Source organism: Hibiscus syriacus, unplaced genomic scaffold, assembly GCF_006381635.1.
Source record: "Hibiscus syriacus cultivar Baekdansim isolate YM2019G1 unplaced genomic scaffold, ASM638163v2 tig00014608_pilon, whole genome shotgun sequence".
NCBI lineage: Eukaryota > Viridiplantae > Streptophyta > Magnoliopsida > Malvales > Malvaceae > Hibiscus > Hibiscus syriacus.
In genome coordinates, this window is record NW_024062328.1 from 185 (window position 1) to 7,568 (window position 7,384).

The following is a 7,384-nucleotide window of genomic DNA, read 5'->3' on the forward strand; positions in this document are numbered from 1 at the left end:
GAAAGGTTAGATAATATAAAGCAACAGACTAACATGGTGATGACGATGACTGATGAGAATATACAGAAAAGTGAAAGCCTCACAAATAACTATAACTAAAGCCCCAGTAATTGCAACATCCACTCAATTAGAAAGGGAACCATACCGAAGAACACTAGTTTTTTGGTTAATGGGAAAGTCTGCACCATCCAATGACCGCAAAACAATCAAGGGAAAAAAGAGACCAATTTCACCCTAAAAGGAATTAGATAAAAGTACTCGGCAAAGATTTGTGATATCATAGCAATAATGCTTTATTTGAAAGAAATAGCTTAATAATCTGTAATGATAGTAGTCATACTTTAAGACTCTCTCGAAGCCGCAACAAAAGCACAAAAAATATCCCAGTAGCATACTGCAACATAGAAAAGCGTCAGAGACATTGTCATGGCAGATTCTTCTAAAAGAGGGTAAGAAAAGATATTATGTAGAAGCAAGATAACCTGAAATACGACAGGGGATTGTGAAATTGAAGCCTGCAGCAAAGCATATAAAAGATATGCTTTCACTGAATCAATGAGATACAAGTCCTTGGTAATGAATGGCTAACCCTCCCAACAAATCCTGCAATACCATAGGACCAGCAAATATGATCAAGGTCATTAGCTACCTATTCTTTATTACCGATAAACAAAGAGTTCCCCATATATCCAAACACAAATCCTTGCCAATAATAAGAATGAAAATAGAAAATATAACCTTTTGAAAAAAACTTGAAGCTTATAGAAAAAAATGATCCAACACAGTTGGAAAACCATTGTGTTCTACTATACAAAACACCAAACATTAAAACATAAAATTCATAAAGTTAACCTGCAGAAGCTCAAGAGACAACATCTGTGTCTTAGTGTCATCAGAATCTTCCTTCTTGCTCATCTGGAAGAAAAAACATTTCATGAAGGGAATCCTAGCAAAGATTAATGCATAGAGTAATAATTGGTGAAAGTATAAGTAGTACCTTGCAAAGGGTGCGGAACACTAGCAATGCATCACGTTTACCAATACTCATGCTCTCAAGTTCAATCCCTCTAGGATAAGTTTCATATTCATGATAGCAAGTATTGACGAACAATTTCAACAAAATATCAGCCAAAGTAAGAAGAACAGAAACTAACAATCTGGTAAAAATACTTTGGTACGTACCTCGTGACCTTTTTACCATCCTCAACATTCACAATTTTGTCAAGAACAGCCTCTAAAGCCTATAAAACACATAAGTTTCATCTTAAGAAAATGGTATAAACCTAAGACCCACAAATTAACGAATCAAACAACAACAAATAGAAGGATGCACCTTGATATCAGCAGCACCAGCAAGCTTTTGAAGTTCCTCAATAGATGGAAATGGGGCATCCTTAACCCAGTTAAGTGCATCCCCTAAAGTTGTTTCATTGTCATTTTGGTCCCCAGAGGAAGCTTCTTCTGCGTTTGAGGTGGAATTATCCGAAGAAGCAGCTTCAGTATGATGTGAAGAACCAGATGAAGTAGGGACCTGAGTTTCAGGTAAAAGATATTACCTTCTCCCAGATATAAGATGAAGCAAAAGATAGTTAAAAGCTTAGAGATGAAATTCCATACCACCCTCAGTTTCCATTCTCCTAAATAGGATCTAATCATTTGTGTTAGCATCGCCTTTGATGTTGCTTGGTTTATAGGGCTCTTGCTACAAATTCAAGCCACAAATCATGAGTACTATTTCAAAACAGAGTATCACTATCTTCAACAAATATAAATAACACCTGTGAAGACTAATATTGTAGCAGACTCTAATAATTCCAAGCAAAGGTTCCCCATGGACTGCAATTTAATTAGAAAATTACAACAAGACTCGGTTCTATACTAGAAAATAAACGAGATAACTAGGTCCTGGACAATGTACCTCTGAACTTCGTGGATGCTAAACAGTAAGAAGTACCTTCAGTACTTGCAGTATTGTACTGCAAATTGTTTTCCAGAATTAAAAATATGTAACAAGTTAAATAAGTTAAAAACGAGGTTGACAGACACAAGAGCCCATACCTGTCAGGAGAAGAATTATCAACACAACTGCAAACCATATGCAGAATATCTGTAAACAGAGGAACAGTTTTACCACATCTAAGCCAGGATCACCCTCCAGATGATCATAGGCAATTATTTCTGTGCTTATGGAAAAACAGATCATGTCAGTAATAATTATGCAAAACATAAAACATTTGAATTCCCAAAATCAATGGAACAAAACAAAAAAACTACAAAATAAACATGGAACAAAAAAACAATGAAAATAGCAAGCTTTCTTATGTATTATGTCTTCCCGTAATGTCATGAAAAAAACATAGAGAAGACTACAAAGCAGAAAATAAACACTCAAAAATAGTAAATCAAGAAAGAAAGCAACTACATACATGAAGACAATCCAAAGCTGGTTCAAGGATTTTCAAGTTCTTTGTCTCAAATGCAAGTTGAAGAGGATTTAGGACAAGCTCCACCTCAGGTCGTTCCAGGTGTACCCTGCACTTGCCAGGGCAGTGTGATGGTTCCACTAACACGCTGTGGCCCGATGGAACTACAAATAAAACAAAAAACAAAGATTGGAGGTCACCATCAGGTATATTTCTAGTTTCAGTTCCCATGGAACTACAAGCAAAAAAATGGAGTCATCTATATTGTTACAGTAGCAGTCATGATCACATTACCGCAACTGATATCAATTCCGTTACATTTAACAAGGGAATTTAGAGTGTTAGCTGAATCTTACAAAGGCTAAAGTGATAGGAAAAAACTTCAACTCTGAACTATATGGAGCCAAAATAATCACAAACAAATTGACCAAAAAAATATAAAAAGGCTATTCCATTGGGTTTATATCTTGGGTAAAAAACTAGGAACATAAAAAGGAATAGCATATTATAAGATTGCAAATAGAATAACCTTCCATCTCCAGGCAATGCCTGATTTGGCTCAGTGGATGAAGAAGCGACCCCTTTGTTTCGGACCATCTGAGAAAAAAAAAATGTAAATAAATGAAAGCATGACCAACCAGCAACAATTTAACAATAAATTAAAGGAATATATAAGTTCAAATATTAAACGAAACCAATAAAGATTCCATATACTAAATGCATGGATCTCGTTACTCTCCCACCCCTCCTCTTCTTAATATCATAGTTCCTATTTCATGCAGCAACCAACAATAGTGTCTTTTAAAGAATTAGTCAATTGGGGAGAAGAAGAAAAGATTAACAAAATGAACTGGGATCATTATCAATTTGTTGTTCCTTGTTCTATTTGAATAAAAACAATTTGGAAATGCTCACAGATTTTGCTGACACTCCTAATATCCGTCAGACTCGGAACAGAAAATCCTTCTTATTCTCATAAAATGTATAAGTAATTACTTATATACGAAAGGCATCAAGTACTCGTTTGAAACACCAAGCTTCTTAATCAAATGTTAGCAGAGATTATAACTTGTAAATTCCACAACTACTCCAAAATCCTAACTTATGCCTATGTACCAGTCTGACTGCATTTTAAAGTAATATTATAGTTGAAAGTGAATAAATATGGAAGGCGGGACTAAAATAACTAAATAACGGCAAAAGCAGGAGAAAATTCAATAAAGCACATACCAGTAATAGGAGTTAGGACCTTTTAAACTCACAATGATATTTAATTCACTGAAAACCAAAATTAGACTAACGAATAACAATACAAAGAAACATATTGAATGCGAAGAAATTATAATCAAACCATAATTATCAGATCAAAAGAATTACAATTACTGCTTCGGCCACAAAGAAACAATAAAAAGAAAAAGATCCATAAAATAAGATTTAAAAAGAAACTACAGATCTGACCTAAATAAGTTTGAATAGCCTTGTAAAGATCAGGATGTTTTTTGCTGGAACATTCCTTGAGCATCGACTCGAATGCTCGGCTCACAAATCCACCTGCCGCCATTTTATTATTCTCTTCTCCAACGCTTTGAATCCGATAGTTTCGAAGTGTCCTTCGCTGTCTCACCTAAAGCGAAAAAATCATTGATCAAACAGGTAGCGTACGAAGAGAGTTGGGATCTACGAATACAAATAGAAAATCTATACATACATGTAAGAGAAGGGGAAAAGAGAAAACGAGTTACCACCGTTTATTATAATTTGCTCCGAGTGAGAAGAAACCGTAGTGATTAGCCATGAAGATCTGAAAAGAAATAAACAGATTTCCTGTATTGATTTGTTTTGCAAGAAAATGTATATGCTGTGTTTACTGGGCTTTTGCGATGAACCCGGACAATCCCAGATTTGATTGGAATTGGGGTTAGGACTAATAACGGTCAGGTTTGTCCTTTCAATCTATGATAGTATTTTTTTTACGGTAAATTATGGGAATACATTTACTTTCGTTTTAATCAATTTTGGTTATTAATTTAAAAATTAAGGATAAATAATTTCTATTGTTATCGATCTATGATAAATTATAATAATATTATCGATTCGTTCGGTTTAAGTTCATTATTAATTCTATTAACTCGTATTACGTGATAATTTAAAAATAAAAAAATGTGTCATCTCCGCTTTTTCTTTTTATTCTTCTCAACTCCATTTACGATGAAAACCCCCGTTTCAAGTTCAAAACCATTACAACCTATCAAGTTAAAAAATCTCAGTTGATGGGTTGTGGCTTCGGCTTTTGTGAGTGTTGCATGAATAACCAAGATTGTATTTTTTTTTATTTTGTAGACTGCATCGAAGTTTATGTTGTAAAAATATGAATGAATTGATTATTCAATCATGACTATTCAACATCTCTATTCATAAAAAATAGTTAAGTCTTTTCATGAAAAATAGTTAATTCATTTCACCCAAAAGTCAAGTCTTTTTCATGTTAACCTTTCATCAAAAGTTTATAATTTTTAATCAAATGGTTAAGTCATTTCATTTAAATGTCTTAACATTTCAATACAAATCTCTCTATATATAAAGGCTAAGTTGTGACACATCTCAACACACAATTTTTCCTATTTTCTTTCAAATACTTTCATTTCAATTCTTTGATTCTCTCAAAATCATTTTCCGGTAATAGACAAAGACAAATTGTGTTCGATTGTTCACTACGGTTGTGCTTACTATTGTGAACGTTTGTTGTTGTATCCTGAGAGATCGACATCCAAAGTTACTCAAAGCACCAAAGAGAAGACGAATATGTCTTAAGGAAACTGTTCATACAGGCATCAACAAAACTCTTCTTCTATTTATTCACTTCCATCCGATTATATGTTCTATTTTATTTTCACAAATTTTTTAACTTTATTATCGAAACGAAGTTTTTAGATTATAATACTACAACACTATTTTTCAATATTTGCAACAATCTTAAGACAAATTTCTTGTGTTGTAGTTCAATATAAACTCAAACAAATTACCGTGGTAATATATTTAGGTTAATATATATATTATGTTTCATATTATATTTATTATTTCGGTTTTGATTCCGATTACAGAAAGATGTCTGATACTTCATCCAATTCACAGTCTAATGCGATTGTCGCTACACAGAATCAGTTGTGAGCCAAACGTTACATATGACCATGAGTCATAATGAAAAGTCTGGGAAATTCAATGGAGAGAATTTCAAAACATGGCAACAGAAAATGTTATTTTATTTGACGACATTGAATCTGGCTAAATTTTTGAAGTATGATCCTCCTACATTAGAGAGGATGAAGTGGATGCTGCAACTGCATTCAACATTACCGAAGCATGGAAGCATTTTGATTTCCTATGCCATAACTACATTTTGAATGGTTTATCTGATGCACTTTATGAAGTATACATCGTAAAGAAAACGACTAAGGAACTATGGGAATCATTGGACCATAAATACAAAAGGTGTTATTATTAAACTTTGTAATGGTTGATTTTAAAACTGTTGTGAATCAGGTGTAAGAATTCCAACTGATCATTCATGATATTCTCGCAGATGGGATGATTATAAGTGAATCCTTTCAGGTGGCGGCCATTATTGAAAAACTTTCGCCTACTTGGAATAACTTTAAGAATTATCTTAAGCAAAAGAGAAAAGAAATGACAGTAGAAGATCTGATTGTGAGACTTTGGATTGAAGAAGACAATCGATGTGCGGCTAAAAGGCTAAACAAAAAAGCTAATCATAACATTGCCAAGGCAAATGTGGTGGAAGTAAAAAAAGACTTTAATAAAAGAAAGCACACTCAAATTGAGTATAAACTAGGACCAAAAGGCGATGTTTCTAATAAGCGAAAATTCCAAGTGAAAAGCTTTAATTGCAATAAGACTGGACACATTCATCCGAATGTAGGCTTCCAAAAAGGTCCAGAACAAAATAGGCTAATGTGTTGACAAATATTTCCAAGGAAGTATATGAACTTGAAGTATGCGCTGTGGTCTCTGAAGTTAACTTGGTTGATTCAAATCCAAGAGAATAATGGCTTGATACTGGTGCCACACGCCATATTTGTTGTGAAAATGACTCCTTTGTTGAGTTGGTTTCTTGTGAGAAAGGAGAAAAGCTCTATATGGACAATGTTACAACTTCCAAGATCAAGGGGAAAGGCACTGTAATTTTAAAGATGACTTCTGGCAAAGAGTTGAAACTTCAAAACATGTTGTATGTGCCTGACATATGAAAGAACATTGTCTCTGGGACCCTCCTAAGTATACATGGCTTTAGGATGGTGTTTGAATCCCAGAAGTTAGTTTTATCAAAAGAGGGAATATTTGTGAGAAGGGGATATGTATTGAAGAATATGTGGAAACTCAATGGTATCTCTGTAAAAGCTAAAAATATAAATAATAATGATTCTTCTTCTTATGTTTATAAGATTGAGTCATTAAATTTATGGCATGGTAGACTTGGAAATGTTAATTATGGTACTTTACGTAGATTAATTAACTTAGAACACATTCCCCCATTTCACATTAATTATAATCATAAATGTGAAACATGTGTTGAAGCTAAACTAACAAGGTTTTCATTTAAACCCGTTGAAATAAATACGAAACCTCTTGATATAATACACAGTGATGTTTGTGACTTAAAATTTGTTCAAACTAGAGGAGGGAATAGATATTTTATTACCTTTATTGATGATAGCACAAAATATTGCTATGTATATTTTCTTAAAAACAAAGTTGAAGCTATAGAAAAATTTATTCTCTATAAGCATGAAGTTGAAACCCAACTTAACAAAAGGATTAAGAAGGTGAGAAGTGATCGTGGTGGTGAATATGTTGAATCATTTGGTCAATATTGTGCACAACATGGTATTATTCATGAGGTACCACACCATACTATCCTCAATCGAATGGAGTAGCAGAGCGAA

The 7,384-nt window shown here is 33.5% G+C and overlaps 2 long non-coding RNA genes across 3 annotated transcripts; both read right to left on the reverse strand.

Moving 5' to 3' along the window:
- Nucleotides 1–1,649: 1,649 nt before the first annotated feature.
- On the reverse strand, nt 1,650–1,939 carry LOC120207354. Its single transcript, XR_005524194.1, has 3 exons — nt 1,919–1,939; nt 1,779–1,836; nt 1,650–1,702 (listed from the first exon to the last, which is right to left on the reverse strand). It is a non-coding gene; the product is annotated as an uncharacterized LOC120207354 (long non-coding RNA).
- A 1,060-nt stretch (nt 1,940–2,999) lies between these two features.
- LOC120207355 lies at nt 3,000–4,356 on the reverse strand. Of its 2 annotated transcripts, none has more exons than XR_005524196.1 (3): nt 4,169–4,356; nt 3,882–4,047; nt 3,000–3,020 (listed from the first exon to the last, which is right to left on the reverse strand). It is a non-coding gene; the product is annotated as an uncharacterized LOC120207355 (long non-coding RNA). The 2 variants fall into 2 exon arrangements; XR_005524195.1 differs by having other exon boundaries at nt 4,166–4,356.
- Nucleotides 4,357–7,384: the final 3,028 nt, after the last annotated feature.